This window comes from Equus quagga, chromosome 15, assembly GCF_021613505.1.
Source record: "Equus quagga isolate Etosha38 chromosome 15, UCLA_HA_Equagga_1.0, whole genome shotgun sequence".
Lineage (NCBI taxonomy): Eukaryota > Metazoa > Chordata > Mammalia > Perissodactyla > Equidae > Equus > Equus quagga.
This window is the reverse complement of record NC_060281.1, coordinates 5810783-5826480: the sequence shown is the minus strand read 5'-3', so window position 1 is coordinate 5826480 and position 15698 is coordinate 5810783. Positions and strand designations below refer to the sequence as shown.

Sequence of the window (15698 nt, the reverse complement as noted above, 5' to 3'; positions counted from 1 at the left end):
TTAGGGGTGCATATATCTTCATGTGTTTGTGTTTTCATGTTCTTTGGATAAATATCCAGCAGTGGAATAGCTGGATCTTATGGTAATTCTATTCTTAATTTTTTGAGGGATCTCCATACTGTTTTCCATAAAGGCTGCACCAGTTTGCACTCCCACCAGCAGTGTACGAGAGTTCTCTTTTCTCCACATCCTCTCCAACAGTTATGTCCTGTCTTGTTAATTATAGCCATTTTGACGGGCGTGAGGTGCCATTATTCCCTATAGAAAACAGGCAGTGTCCCATGGCATTGGGCATTAGGGAGATATGTGCATCCTCCACAAATTACAAGTCAGTCAGTAGAATATATACAGAAAAAATATGCAACAGAAAATGATAGAATTCATACATGAGGGAAAGCATAAATATCACACTACAAATTTGGCTTGGAAAATCTGTCAGCTATTTTCTCATAGTGTGTTAACTGAAGGAGAAAAATAGAGCTCCAGGATATGTGGTCATGCAGCATTTCAACTGGAGTCTCCTAATTGTAGAGGTTGAAAAGCCATTCTTCCTTTTCAGCTCAAAAGGTGAAACTTTCTGGCCGAGGGCAACTTGTTCAGATTTCAGGTCCCAGTGTTCTTTCCTCGCATGATTATATTACACTTGGTTTGTAGTTGCCTGTAACTTTTATTTACCCAGAAGACTAAAATGACACTTTTTCTCAACACTAAATGTTTCAAAATTTGAACTTTTGCACCAACATTTTTCCCTTATAGTTTTTATTTCATCTAGCTTGTTTGTTATGTACAATTACAGATATATTTTTGAAAATTTCATATATATACAAACTCCAGTAGATGATGATATATATGGTATTTGTTTGAGTTGGGTAAATTAAAGTTATAAAATAAATGTTAGCTTTCTAGTGAATTAAATGCTAAAGGAAGGTCTGAGGAAAACTGTTTAATGTTTCAAAATAATTTGTGTATAATGATAATTATCATGATAAATGCCCCTGAATATTTTAAAATTCAAATGGAACATGCATATTGTAAGAATCCCTTCCTCAAAGACTGAGTTATATATGATATTACAGATAAATGAGATAAGCTAAGTAAACATTTCCAAAAGAAACATTTGTCCTGAATCTTTTGAACATTGTAGCACACATGCCTTTGAGTTTTTGGTAGTTTGACACTTTGGATCATGGATTGTATTCAGGTCTTCCAGAAACAAGTATAAACTTCTACAAATTTTACCATACTCTTTCAATTTCCAATTTGGATAGCATAGAATTTAAGTTACATAAAATATGTTGGGTGCCTTTGCTGTAGAGATGTTTCAGAAGACTCATCCAATGCTTTTCCAAAGCACTAAAGAAGGTATGTATGCCCGTGTTCTGAGTCAACTGCAGGTCTGGATCTGAATTTGGCTAATAGAATGCAAAGTATTTTGGGAGCCCATTGATTCTAAGGGTGTAAGAGTATAGTGTTTCAAGTCTTGCTATAGGTTTATCAATTTTGTCAATTATTTAAAGAACAAGCTTCTTGTTTTACTCCCTCTAATGTTTTTCCATTTTCAACTTCAGTGATTTCTGCTCTTGTCTTTATTACTTACTTTTCTTTTTGCTTTGGTTTTATTTTGATTTACTTTCTATGGTTTCTTGAGGTTAACTAATTGTTTAAAACCTTTCCTCCTTTTAATGTAAGCACTTAAAACGACGGATTTCCCCCTCAGCATTACTTTAGCTGCATCCCATATATTTTGATATGTTGTATTTTCATTTTCATTCTACTTTATGTGATTTTTGAAAACTTTCTTTGAGACTTACTCTTTGACACATAGATTATCTAGAAGTGGATTATTTAATTTACACATGTTTAGAAATATCTCTGCTGTCTTTCTATTATTGCTTTCTAGTTAGTTTTCAGTATGGATGGAGAACACACTTGGTATAATTTAAATTATTTTAAAATTGTTGAGGTTTGCTTTATGGTCTTTTACCTTGGTGGATATTCCATGGGTGCTTGAAAAAAATATGTAACCTGCTTTTGTTAAGTGAGAAGTTCAATTTATGTTAATAAGATCTTGTAAGTTGATTGTGTTGTTCAGCTGTTATATATCTTTGATGATTTTTCTGTCTAGTTATTCTATTAATTATTGAGAAAGGGGGTGTGGTAGTATCCAATTCTAATTATGGATTTTATTTTTCCTTTAATGTATATCAGTTTTTGCCTGATAAATTTTGAGGCTCTGTGCTTGGTGCATATAAACTCAGGACTATGTATCATCATGGTGGATGAATCATTTATTAATTATATAATATCACTCTTTTCTCTAGTAATTTTATTTTCTCTGAAGTCTACTTTACCAAATATTAATATAGCCACTTTTGCTTTCTGTTTGGTTAATACTTGTACAGTATATTTTTTTCCATCCTTGTGTTTTCAACTTATCCATATCATTGAATTGAGTTTCTTATAGGCAGCCTATAATTATATGCTAGACACAAATTTTTTTATTTGTAGTTAATGGTTCTTAACTTCTAACTTTCAGAATTTTAATTATGGTGTATCTCTATGTAGATTCCTTGAGTTTATCCTGTTTGGGGTTCAGTTAGCTTCTTGAATCTATAATTGTGTTTTTCCTCAAATTTGAGAAGTTATCAGTCATTATTTCTTTATTTTTTCAGCCCACTTCCTTTCCTCCTCTGGGACTTTGATTATACAAATGTTGGATCTTTAGTTTTTGTGCCACCGATCCCTGAGGCTTTATATTTTTTTCTAGTCTATTTTCTTTCTGTTCAGATAGAACAAATTCTATTGATCTTTCCTCAAGTTCACTGATTCTATCCTCTGTCATCTTCAGTTTATTACTGAGTCTTTTCAGCAATGTTTCTAAAAATTTTGTTATTGTATTTTTCAGTTTTAAAATTTCCATTTGGTTCTTTGTTATCATTTCTTTTTCTTTATTAAGATTTTCTGTATTTGCAATTGTTCCAAAATAATTGTAGTTGATTCTTGAAGCATTTTTGGTAGCTGCTTTAAAATCTTTGTTGTATAATTCCAACAGATGATACTTCTTGGTGTTGATATCAGTTTATCATCATTTTCTATTACAGTTGTGATTTTCCTGGTTCTAGTATGAAGGCTGATTTTTTTAAATTGCATCCTGGAGGTTTTGTTATTGTCTTTTAGCAACTTGTACCCCCAAATAAAAACATTGCATGTGTACTTATTTGTGGTTTTTAATTTTCAGACTTTTGTAAGAAAATGCAGGCTTAATAATAGTCATTTCATAGTGTCTTCAGAAAGATTATCAATTTCAGTGGTTTTGGGAGAAAGAAAGCCTGCTATTGTATAGTTAGTAAAAAAGGCACTACAATATACTTATCTATGACCTGAAGTGAATCATTAGCATTTCAGTATACTTTAAAGTGTGTCACTTAAAACACTTACATCAGAATTACCTGGAGGAATTTTTGATAGACCCAATCTTAGGCTTTCAGAATCAGATTTCTGAGAGCAGAGTCAGAGAATTTGCATTTAACATAAAAGCACATTCAAATCTCATGACAGGCACAATAAATAAAATAAAGCTCTTTAAGAAGTGAGAAAATAATTTTTAATTATTTTGAAGGTCTATGAACTTTATAAAACCTAAAACTTTGCCTTATTTCACACACACACACACAAAGTAGGTCTTAAGGAAACATAACAGATAGTCTTCTGCAAAATCTATCTTACTCTCTTTTCCTTCTCTCTCATTTCACAGAACTTGGATATATCTGCAATATATCTGCTACTCTAAAGCAATTGTCAAGGAATTTATTTCACATGCAAATAATTCTATCTACAAAAGAACTAAAGATAACTTTTCCCCCATGAGAATGGAAGTTTTAATCAGGCAAGAATTTTTGCTTATTTATAGTTTTTGTTGCTCTTTGTCAAATCCCCAAGGCCTAGAAAAATGCCTGGAATATAGTAGATCCTCAACAATTAATTGCTGATTGAATGAATGAGTAAGATGCTTTGTCTACTGAGGATTTTCTTACATGGAGTCAGAATCACATGTCTTACTAACCCTGCCTTAACTCTTCTTCTATAGGACAAGAGAGAATTCTCACTGGTACAGGCTACCTCATGATATCCATCTTCACTGTAACCAGGTAAGCTGGGAGAGATTCCTGGTCTTCTCACCTGTCTGGATAATTATGAATCCATCCCTACTCCCACAAATACACACACATACACACATGCACCGGAGCCTCTGTTTAAGTTTAAAGGGCATTCTGACGATAGGGGAAAGCATTGTTCTTAGGAGGAGAGCAGTGGGGATGTGACAGACTGAGTCATATCTGCATTGACTCCAGCTCATTAAATGAGGCTAATCTTGCTGGTTCCAACCAGGCTGTTTGGTCTTGCTTCCTGAGAACACCTCCTGGTTCCTTACTCTCTCTCCTTTTCCTAAGAAGAAGCCACATTTGCACTTTTCTGTGAACTACTCTCACAGTAACTCAGGTAGACTTGGATGAATTTCCCAGGTGGTACTTCATCTTATCTTATGGCTCTTTCATTTCAATATACGGACAGTATTTCTCTTCTTTCATATTTTTATAACCACAAATACTTAATACTGACATATTAATCTGGTACAACTTCCTAGTTTCTGAGGACACGCAGAACGCCTACTTCCACAATCAGAACTCCTCTCTCTCTTCATCAATCTCTTTGTGTTTTCTAGAATTGGGGATTTTTTTTTTCAATCTACAGTTTCTAGGCTATAAAGATGGATGGGGAATCATTCTTCTGGCCACTGGAGTAGGGTGGGCAAAATGATGCAACTTGAGTATGTGCAGTATTCTAGCTGGTGCTCCAAATATGATGGCTTCTAAGAGGTGCAGCATCACTAGTTCTTATGAGCATCAGAAGCTGCCAGAATCAAAAGACAATGAGAAGAGGAAAATGAGATAAGTGTGGAGAGAGAATGTTGGCAGGAGCCATTGATGGATCATTTATAAAGATGATGTTCAGAGGTAGAGAGCTGTCTAATCTGTAAAACTATACTAAGACTTGTTCGCAGGTGTTTTCTATTATCATAAAATACCATCCTGCTGCATAGCAGATAGAATTTGATTTTTGCTCCCAGAAAATAATCACTTGACATGCAATATAAGTCTCTGCACTTTAAAAATTGTTTTACCACTTGTCTCCAGGATGGTTATTTTACAATCCAATATAAACGTAATAATCTGAATAAGAATGTGTGGGGCTCTCACAATTTTAGAAATAAGGACTCATAAGGATATTATTTCACTAAAATTAATGTAGTAACTCTTTTAGTATTGAAAGTAACACATCTTTAGTGGTAGAAAAATATTAGGCTTCTCATTCTTGTTTACCAAGCAGCATTTCATGCGATTTCCTACCTGTGCCATAACCCATGGAGAAAACGTTAGTTTTACAATGGAAATGCTATACAGCAAACCTGCAATCACCAGATTTTCTACAGAAGTAACATCAATGTGGATTTCCATCCAATAATTCACACTCCTTTAGCTCCATTAGATCACAGGAGAAATAGCTGTTGGATATACGCCTTATCCAAATAAACTCCGAAATCATGAATAGTCATCCCCAACCGTGGTTCATATCACGCCCTCTCCCTTACTCCTCATGTCAGAGATGTTGCCGCTGCCTTTGTCATGATAAATGCTGTGAAAACAAAGCAGGAACTCACACACGAACTCTAGTTTTTATAAAATATGTGGGTTCCAAAATAGTAGCCAGGAAGTATTAAAAACCTGAAAAATTAATTTGAAGTATGGAATGAAGTAGAGATTCAAAGGGAAGGCTGACTTCCCTATGTGTTTAAGTTCAAATACTCATACCCAACCGTGTGGGCCTAGCCGACACCCGTCACCCTGTGGCAATGCCTTAAAATGTGCACTTCACTTGACATACTACCATTCCGGGGGCTGCACATCTTTAAAAAGCTCCTTACTCAGCCATCCCTCCCCCAAATAATGGTGCCTGGTAGGAATATTAGAGCAATGTGAGAGGCGGAAATCTAGAGAATTTGGTTCTCTGGAGATGAGAAAGAATTACATGTATGTAGTTGGGAAGGTGCCTTAATGAACTTTATGAAAACCAGTCTCCAGCCCACTGGCATTCGTTTGTCAATATGATGTATATTTTTAATAAAAATATTGCATTAAATTATGTATTTGGTTTCTGAGTTTTTTGGTACCTTCTTCAATTTAATGCCTTACTCCCCTCCCTTTAGTCCTGGTGCTGAGGGCCAAAGATGAGTTGTACATATTTTGAATTATATTCAGTGGTCAGTCTTGGACCCAGAGTGCTGATGGTATCTTTTCCGTCTCTCCCTTTCCTTTGTGCCACAGGACTCTTTGACTCTGAAACCAAGTTGCCAGCTATTAATTATGGATCCAGTTAAATTGATAGATACATGTCTTGCATTTTGTTACTATTTTTAATAACACTGTTTCTATGGGAAATGTGTTTTTTTTTTTTTTTTGAGGAAGATTAGCCCTAAGCTAACTACTGCCAATCCTCCTCTTTTTGCTGAGGAAGACTGGCCATGAGCTAACATCTGTGCCCATCTTACTCTACTTTATACGTGGGATGCCTACCACAGCATGGCTTTTGCCAAGCGGTGCCATGTCTGCACCCAGGATCCGAACCGGCAAACCCCCGGCCTCCAAGAAGTGGAATGTGCGAACTTAATCACTGTGTCACCGGGCCGGCCCCTCTCTGGGAAATGTGTTTTAAGCTCCAAGTAATTATTTTTAAGAATCTTGTTTTGGAGGATGTGGCAGAGAGATCAAATGTTTACACACACACACACACACACACACACACACACACACTCTTTCAGAAGCTTCCCCTAGGAACTAGGCGTAGCCTCATTTCATTTCAGAGAGATCTCCAGTTATCTGAGAACCGCAGGATCTTTTGGTAATGTTTCCTTAAATATGTGCAAGTCTCTTATGACCACCCCTAAGCTGTAGTTCACCATATTTTGGGGAGGGAAGCAAGTTAATGCCTAGTTACACACAGAAAATACAGCCCCAAGAGTACACACAGTTCCATTTGGAAGAAAATATTGCCAATCGTTGGAGACCCCCAAGTGGGGCCTACACCAATCAAGGGCAGCTGAAAGTGCCTCCCATGTGCCTCTTCACTTTGAGGATTAACCTTACAGCTCTCATTTCAGCTAAAATGACTGAGTCTAGGCCTTGTTTTAGGAGCGTTTGCCTGGGGGCTTTCATTTCAACCTGTCCTGTTTGCCCACATCACAGGCAATATAGCATTCTTCCTCCTTACAGTGTGTCTGAGAGATGGCTATGGGAATACGGGTGAGGAATACAGCTGCAGGTGTTGACAGGTATTTCACACTGGATGTACAGGATCTGGGGCCATCTCCTGCTGTGTCCAATACTCGTCTCTGTTAGGTTAATGGAAATACTGATCAATTCTGGTAAGAATTGTCTAGTTGGAGATGGTAGACCTAGCAGTCACTTAAATTTAAGGATCTTGCAATGGTTGGGAGAGCCACACCAGGGTGTTTCCCTCCATGGGTAAGATCCAGGGACAATTATAAAAGACAAAGGTCACTAATGCTCCCTCACTCTCTTGTAACTCCAGAAAGTATTACCTCTCCAAGTGCTGGACTTGCTGCTCTTCTACTGCCCCCAAATTCATATGTCCTATTCCAGTAGCCATAGTTTCACTATTTTCAACCCGTACTTACTAGAAACCACCTCTTTCATCTGAAAGAAAGAGTGCAAGGGAAAAATGGAATTTTTATAAAATACAATCATTTAATTAGTTCCTTACTTTGTGGGCCACTGTGGGGGTGCTGGGCAATCATTGTACATAACCAAGTGTTCATTTTCTTTATGATCTAGAATCATGTCAAGCCATCAAGAGAATCCAGCTGGCTGAACCAGAACTCCTTGCCACCTTTTAGCTGAGCTTCCACCTGAGGTGTGTACCAACCAGTCCAGCCTAGGGGTGCAACTGGGGGAGAGAAAGAAGCATTGTGCCCAAGAAGGAGCAGGACAAAATTCCTAATTTTCAAAATAGTGTATATAAAACCTATACTTTTCATTCTGTTCCTTATCTAGAGAGAGACGAGAGGAGACAGTCCCTCTCTGATAACAGCTCCAGTCAGTGACCAACCTGCCTCGCTAAGGTGTGCGGACTAGGAGGAGGTGAGGAAGAGAGAGTCATTAATTACTTGGATGAGTTTTGCAGAGGATGTTTTAATACTAAATGATACCAAATGCCTATGGTCATTAGGGTGTGTGGAAAGTTTATCGACATTGATTGCCAGCCAATAATTGAGTGGCTTTTGTGAAAAAAATATCATTATCATACCCAGGATTGTCCAGAAAGCTGAAAACATAAGACAGATTAGTTTCAAAAGCCTGAATCATGTAGCCAAAGTCATCTGCTCATGCTGAAACAGCAGCACATAACTTGAAAAACAGTCACTTTGGGTGTGGCCACACCAAATAGTCCTGAGAGTGGTCAAAGTTCTGGTAGAGTCAGTATGCAAGGCGTGAGCAGGGGCCATAGTTTGTACCATGTTGTCACAAGACAAATGGACCAACTTTTGGCAGCAGTCACAAATCTGGCACGTAGTGTTGGCCTCTGCATCAGAAACTTCGATTTGCTTACTTCGTGCCCAGTCTAGGATAGTGGTTCTGTCTTCACGTCCGATGTAATTATGAATACAGGCAGTAGTGCGGACAGTCTAGGTATTGAAAACCTTGTCTCTTGTATCAGAAGCTTGACTCCATTTGGTCTCTTCAGATAAGGGGCCCGCACTGTGAGCATCTAAGTTAATGATCTAGAGAGTTGGATTAGTAGCAATGATTTGTTTCCACCACATGCACCTCCCAAGAGGGTGTCTTTAATCTACTAGTCCACAGTGTTCCAAGTGGGAGGCCAAACAAGAACCCAACATTTTGGGCAACAGCTCAAGAGTCAGTGAACACATAACAAGGTTAATCAAGTACCATTTATGTGGTATTGGCCAGATAAATGAGAACAGCTTTGGGTTCAGCCCACTAAACAGAGAGACCATGTTACTGTCAGCTCTGCAGAGCTGATGCTGAGATTGAACAGCGGCAGCAGCCTGGTGGACGCCATGAGGTTTCACCCCACCCAACACCTCAGTGAGCCAGGCCAGGTACCTGAAGGAACTCTGTGAATGGAGGGCCCTACTGAGCCAGCAGTTTTGCTTCAGTCAGTGGAGGGAGGGAAGAAGTTTTCCCTAATGAGATAATTGCCACTTTTTTACATAAAACCGAGGAGCCTCCAGGGCCAAGTCGACTATATTCTTGAATATAACTTTTCCACTTGACTAGCTAGGTTTCTGGGCCCTATCGTCTTTGTTAATCATTGAGCCTGAGTTGATCCACCCAAAACAGGAATATCTGGCTCAGCTTTCAGAAAATGTCCACGGTTCATCTGTTCAGTTTATACAAGAGTTTAATAATAAGCTAATAGCTGCTTTTGAAAATAAATGTGTCTGGTAGCCACGCCAGGGAGATAAGAGTCCAAATCCCCAAGGAGGAAGCTGTTTCCCATTGCCAGAGGTTGAATTGTCAAAATCATTAGTCACAGAGACTCATAGCTCAAAGGATTATCAGGGTGGTGGGACCCCAACGTTCCTAACACTTCTCTACATGTGGCTTTCTCCCTTTAGGGGGATCCCCTCTGATACTTACAGGAAAAAGAAGTAGCAGCATTTAACACATTGATTCCAACTATATATTCAGGTATAGAAGCAACAAGCACAGTGCACAGAATTGGCTGTAGGGATCCAATGACATCTTCCCTGAGCAAGGGCCTACGCTTCGTTCTGTTGTGCAGAGAGGGTGAGGGGCCAATCAGCTCAATAAAATAGGAGATTGAGCTGGGTTGTGGCAGGTACAGGTACCATTAGACTCAGAGCACTTCTGCTTCAACCCAGTTCCACAGACGGCTTCTGCTATGTCTGAATGTTTGTAACCCAGACGACACTGATCTGCTCAAAACCTAATGCCCAAGGTGATGGCATTAGGAGGTGGGGTCTTTGGGAAGAGATTACATCACGATGGTGTGCCCTGAATGAACAGGATTAATGTCTTTATAAAAGAGACCAGAAAGAGTTTACTCACCCCTCCACCACGTGAAGATACAGTGAGAAGTTGGCAGCCTGCAACCTGGAAGAGGGCCTTCACCAGAACCTGACCACGCCAGCGCCCTGATCCAGGGCTTCCAGCCTCCAGACTCGGAGAAATAAACGTCAGTTGTTCATAAGCCACTCAGTCTGTGGTATTTTGTTACAACAGCCCAGGCAGACTAAGATAGGCTCCTTCCAGGTTTTAATTGAGCCTAGAAGTTCTCTTTCCTCACCCCAAGAGTTCTATCCTCCAGAAGTTTTTTTTTTTTTTTTGAGGAAGATTAGCCTTGAGCTAGCATCTGCTGCCAGTTCTCCTCTTTTTGCTGAGGAAGACTGGCCATGAGCTAACATCTGTGCCCATCTTCCTCTACTTTATATGTGGGACGCCTACCAAGGCATGGCATGCCAAGCGGTGCCATGTCCAAACCGGGGATCTGAACCGGCGAACCCCTGCAGCGGAACGTGCGCACATAACCGCTGCGCCACTGGGCTGGCCTTGTTTCCAAAGTGCTGTGAGACTACCGGGGAACTCACTCCACCTTTCTGGGCTAGTCCCTGACCCTTCTCCACTTAAACAGAACTCAGAAAATGCCTCATATTGAAGTCACCTGTCTCTGGGTCAGGGGCAGACAGTAGTGTGGCAGCTTGTACTTCCCAAAGTGACCACGACAATATCTCCCACGCTACATGTTCCTCACACAATGCAACTTTGACATTCTTTCCATCTAGATCCCCTCCCCTTGAAATTGGGTAGGATTTTGTTTCAACCAATAGAGTTTGATGGAAGCGACACAATGTGACTTCCAAGGCTAGCTCACGAAAAGTGATTCAGCTTCTGCCTTTCTTGCTGGACTTCTTTCACTCTTACAGCCTTCAGCTGTCATGGTAACAGTTCAACTGTCCTGAGGCCACCAAGCTGTGAGGAAGCCCAAACTAGTCCACGGAGATTACACGGAGAAGCTCTGGGACCACATGGAGAGAGGGGGAGAGAGAGAGAGCCATCCAGCCCTCAGCTCTTCCAGCCCTCCCGTCACATCTAACTGCAACCACTTGAGAGACTCTGATCAGAATCACCCAGCTGACACTTTCCAGAATTCTTGTCCCACAGAAACTATAGGAGAAAATAAAGCGATTGTGGTTGTCTTAAGTCTAAGCTCAAGCCTACATTTTGCAGTGATTTCTTTCAGAGAAAGGCATAACCAGACCATCTAGTTTCCAGTCTGTGAGGCCAGCACCATCAAATGGTTAGAATCTCTGCTTTTTCTTTATTCCCCTATAAAATCTGTCTGCTAGGGCCAATAGAAACACAACTTGTGCCAAGAGCTGGCAAATTCCCACAAGGAATAAAATAGCCGGCAATCATTAACTCATTTCAAAGGGCTTTCCTCTCTCTGGAATCTTAGTGCATCTGGTGCTTGCTGCTTCCATTGGTCTCTGATATCTATAAAAACACATTTTTTTTTGGAATTTATTCTTTTCTTTTCTAGTTACTGCAGGAAGGGTGTTGGCCTGCCAAGTCATAATCCATCCTGCTTCTATCCCATTTAAGGGTAAATCATTCCCGAAACCCATTCCCAGCTTAGGTTTTCCATCACATCTGTCACTACGTAGAACAAAAAGGAGTCACATACACACACATAAACACAATTTTTGGTTCAGTTTGTTATCGTACCTAGAATACTGATCGGTACAGAATCTAATATTTTCTAACTCCAAAATAAAGTTATAGACATTCTAGCTCTTGTTTTAAATGACAGATCTGTTTTGAAGACATGCTATGTCTTCCCCTTTTCTGTGCAATGTTAGTCACACACTTTCGCTTTCCAACACAGATAAAGCACAGTTCTTTGTTCCTCAACTACAGACGTTGCATTAGCTCTCAAATTCAATCATGCCCCAGGCCTTAATGACCATGACTCAACTATATTATGGGAGATCAGAACTGGCCTTCCCAAAATGTGTCTCTTTGTCTTGCCTTGATTATTTTTAAGAACAAAAGGCTCTGAAAGAAACTTTGACCTTCCCCCTAACTGTGTAAAAGAAATTTAAAATAAACGCCTGTCCCAGGGGCAGGCCATCACCATAGATAACTCTGGGTATAGATATAGTTGAGGATCCTTGTTAAGCCCACGCTTATCATTTGCTTTTCCATGTCCATGTGAACTTCCTTCCTCTCCTTTGAAGCCCCAAACCAACAACCCCAACCAAAATGCTCCTTCATCTTTGGCTGAAGATGGTATTTAAGATGAGAACACCTGCCATTTTGGCAAGTTGCTCAGTTTGCCTGAGTTTCTCCCAGGTATACATGTTATAAAGCTTTATTTGATTTTCTCCTGTTATTCTGTCTCACATGAATTTAATTTGGAGCCCCTCCAGGAGGACCTAGAGTGGGTAATGTCTTCCTCTCCTACAATATCTATTGCTGCTGTAATAAATTACCACAAACTTAGCAGTTTAAAACAACTAAAATTTATAATCTTCCAGTTCCCTACGTGAAAGTGTGACCTGGGTGTCACTGAGCTAAAGTCACAGTGTTGGCAGGCCTGGGCACCTTTCTGAAGGCTCTCGGGAGAATCCTTGGCAGCCAGGAACTCCGACTTTCCTCCGTGGTGTTTCATTTCTCTCTGGCTGACTACACCAGAAAAGTTTCTCCATTTTTATTACATGGGGCCCATTTTAACATCCAGGATAATCTCCCCATAGCAAGGTCCTTAACCTCACTCACATCTTCAAAGTCCCTCTTGCCATGTAGGCTAACATATTCACGTGTGGACATTTGGGGGAGGGGGGTGAGGGGGGCATTATTCTGGCTATTCTTGGAGCGGAGGACCTGGTTTCCTTCTGACACGAGAGAATCCCGGGGCTGCGGGTGGGCGTCGGGCTCGGGCGGGAAGGCCCCGCCGCCCTGGGTCACCGCGCTGCAACCTCTCAGGGTCCGCTGCGGGGCGTGTGTCTCCCTGGACCACTCCTCCCCCTCGCGCCTCGACCCTGAATGGAAGGTGAGGGTCAGGGTTACCTGGAGGCCACGGTCGCCCGGCTGCTGGCGGTCCGCAAGCCCTCTGCTCGTGGCCGAGCGCGCACCGCGGTAAGATTCCGCGTCCACGCGGGCGCGTCCCGGAGCGGGGAGGCCGGGCCAGGTGCCCCCTGGAGGGGACGGCGGGGTTGCCGGCTGACCCCCATGGGCCTCGAGGGGCCGTCCTGGGGACTGAAGACGTTTTGGACAGGAGCGCGCGGCCGCCCTTGTCCCTGGGCTCTCTCTGGACGCCGAGTGGCCGCCTGGCCCGGTGCCCCTCAGCCGGTTTGGGTGCTGGCAGCGGTCCCCGGCGGGGGGGGGGGGGGGGGGGTTTTGGGGGGGGGGGGGGGGGGGGGCGGAGGGGGGGCCGAGGGCGTCGGGCAGCGGGTATCCTCCGAGTGAGCGGGGCGGACCGCGGGCAGGGTCTCGCCGAGGGACGGACGGACGGACGGACGGACTGACGCGGGCAGCGGCTCCTCCTCGGCCCGCTGGGGCCAACCGCCGGGATCGGCGCTGCCGTCCTGGGCCACCCCGGGACGCTCCTGGCGGGCCTGGCAGGCGCCGTCGCCCGGCCTGTCTCCTCGTGCTGTCCCGGGCGCGCAGGCTGTCCTGGCTCTCAGCTCGCCCAGGGCCCCAGGTCCACGGGCATCGCCACAGGCGCCCGCCAGAGTCCCGAGGGCCGTCCAGGCAGCGGGGGACCTTCCTGGCCTGGCCACGCCGGCGGCGCGGGCCGAGGTCGGGCGGGCTCGTCGGTCCAGCGGGCCCCGCCAGGCCTCCAGGACGGGACGACCCCTGGCTGCGGAGCGGGGCTGCTGGCGGAGCTCGGGGTCCCTGGGCCCGGCCGCATCGCTCCCCAGCCTGGGGGTGGCACGCGGCTCCGGCGTGGACCGGGGATGGGGGAGGGGGGCGGTTACCGCTCTTTCAGTAGGGGCGGCGGTAGAGAGGCCAGGCCGCTTTTTTTCTCTCCTAGAAGAGGTTTCAGCACAGGTTCTTTCGTTCTCATTTCCACCCCCTCACCGCCTCCCGACCCCTCTTCTGTCCCCACCTATCGTCATGCCGGCGTCTCTGGATTACTCGGTAGGGCTTTTTGGGATCCCTGCTGGATCTACTGGGGTCAAGCTGGGCTCCAATGAGAAGGAGCTGATCGTGCTCTTATGGAAAGTCGTGGCTCTGCCCCACAAGAAGGTGGGACAGATGCACGAAGTACTGTTTAGACTGGATGAGTCAGAACTGATGGGGGATTGTAAAGAAACTAAAATCGACGCCAAAACCCTGTCCTCCGCGCCGCAGTGGACCAAGCCCTCCGATGGTCTAACCCGTCAGACAGTGAGCAACGGACTGAACATTGGCTGGTGGCCTCTTTCTCTCTCTTTGCTGCTCGTCGGCTTCATGTCACATTCTGCATCCTGAGGCTTCCAAGAACTTATTGCCTGAATGCTTCTATTCATGTTTTGATCTTCGAAAAGTGTTGTCCTGGTTCACCTGATAAACTGGGTGTTGCCGCAATGACAGTGTTAAATTTTGAGAAGAATAGTTCAATCTCCTGGTATGGAGCCTTTCCAGTTGAAGATACAGGGAATATAATTTTAGCAATGATTTCAGAGCCTTATAATCACAGGTTTTCAGATCCAGAGAGATTACATTACAAATGTGAAAGTGGCACTTGCTGCAAGATGGAACGTATTGATAACAACACTGTAGTCAGGGCTGGAGGTTGACATGGCAGTCTTCCCATAGATTCTGCAGTTCTTCAAAGTATTCAGTAGTGCCAGGGGAGCCGCAGCGCTTTGTCTGAATGCCCAGGGTGGAAAGCTAGAGAAGCTCTGGTTCTGTTTGTAAGTGAGAAGCGCAGAGATTGACACTCCAGAGGCACAGACGTTACGTGGAGATCAGTGCATTCAGGTTTACAAAGCAACAGGTGAAGATCTTCTTAAAATTGCTGGTGGTACATCCAGTGAGAGATCCCAACTTCCCTCCAAGGAAAATCAAGTCATTGTCCACATGTGGGAGCTCTCTGCCAGAGCCACAGCCAATGAAGTGGTGGCCAAGCCAATGAAGCTTGGCAAGTGCTGAATCCATTCTCCTCCTCCCCGCTCATTCCTCTTCCACCCTTTCCCTTTATTCCAATGCTACCTCAGCAGTTTGTACCCCTACAAATGTTAGAGATGGTGTATGCCTTCGAGGTCTTCCCCATGCAGCCACAATTGAGGACATTGTCAACTTTCTGGGGTGTTTTCCACAGATAGTCGAACCCACAAGGTTCACGTGGTATTGAATCATAACTCCATTTAGGGATGGGGTTGAAAGTTCTAATCACGTCATGGTCTTTCTGGTGACCTGCCCCCATCCAGGGGCCCACCACGAGTCACCTCATTAGAACAAAAGACACCTGAGGGAATTCCAGGGGCATTAGGAGTTCAGTGTCATATGCTTCTGTTGTTTAGGAAATTACAAAGGTCTGTGTCAGCAACTGGGATCAAAGACTAAATGCTAGAACTGGAGATTCTC

General features: G+C 43.3%; 1 pseudogene; it reads left to right on the top strand.

Moving 5' to 3' along the window:
- The first annotated feature begins 14234 nt into the window (after positions 1–14234).
- Positions 14235–15482, top strand: LOC124226461 (epithelial splicing regulatory protein 1-like; annotated as a pseudogene).
- The last annotated feature ends 216 nt before the right edge of the window (positions 15483–15698 follow it).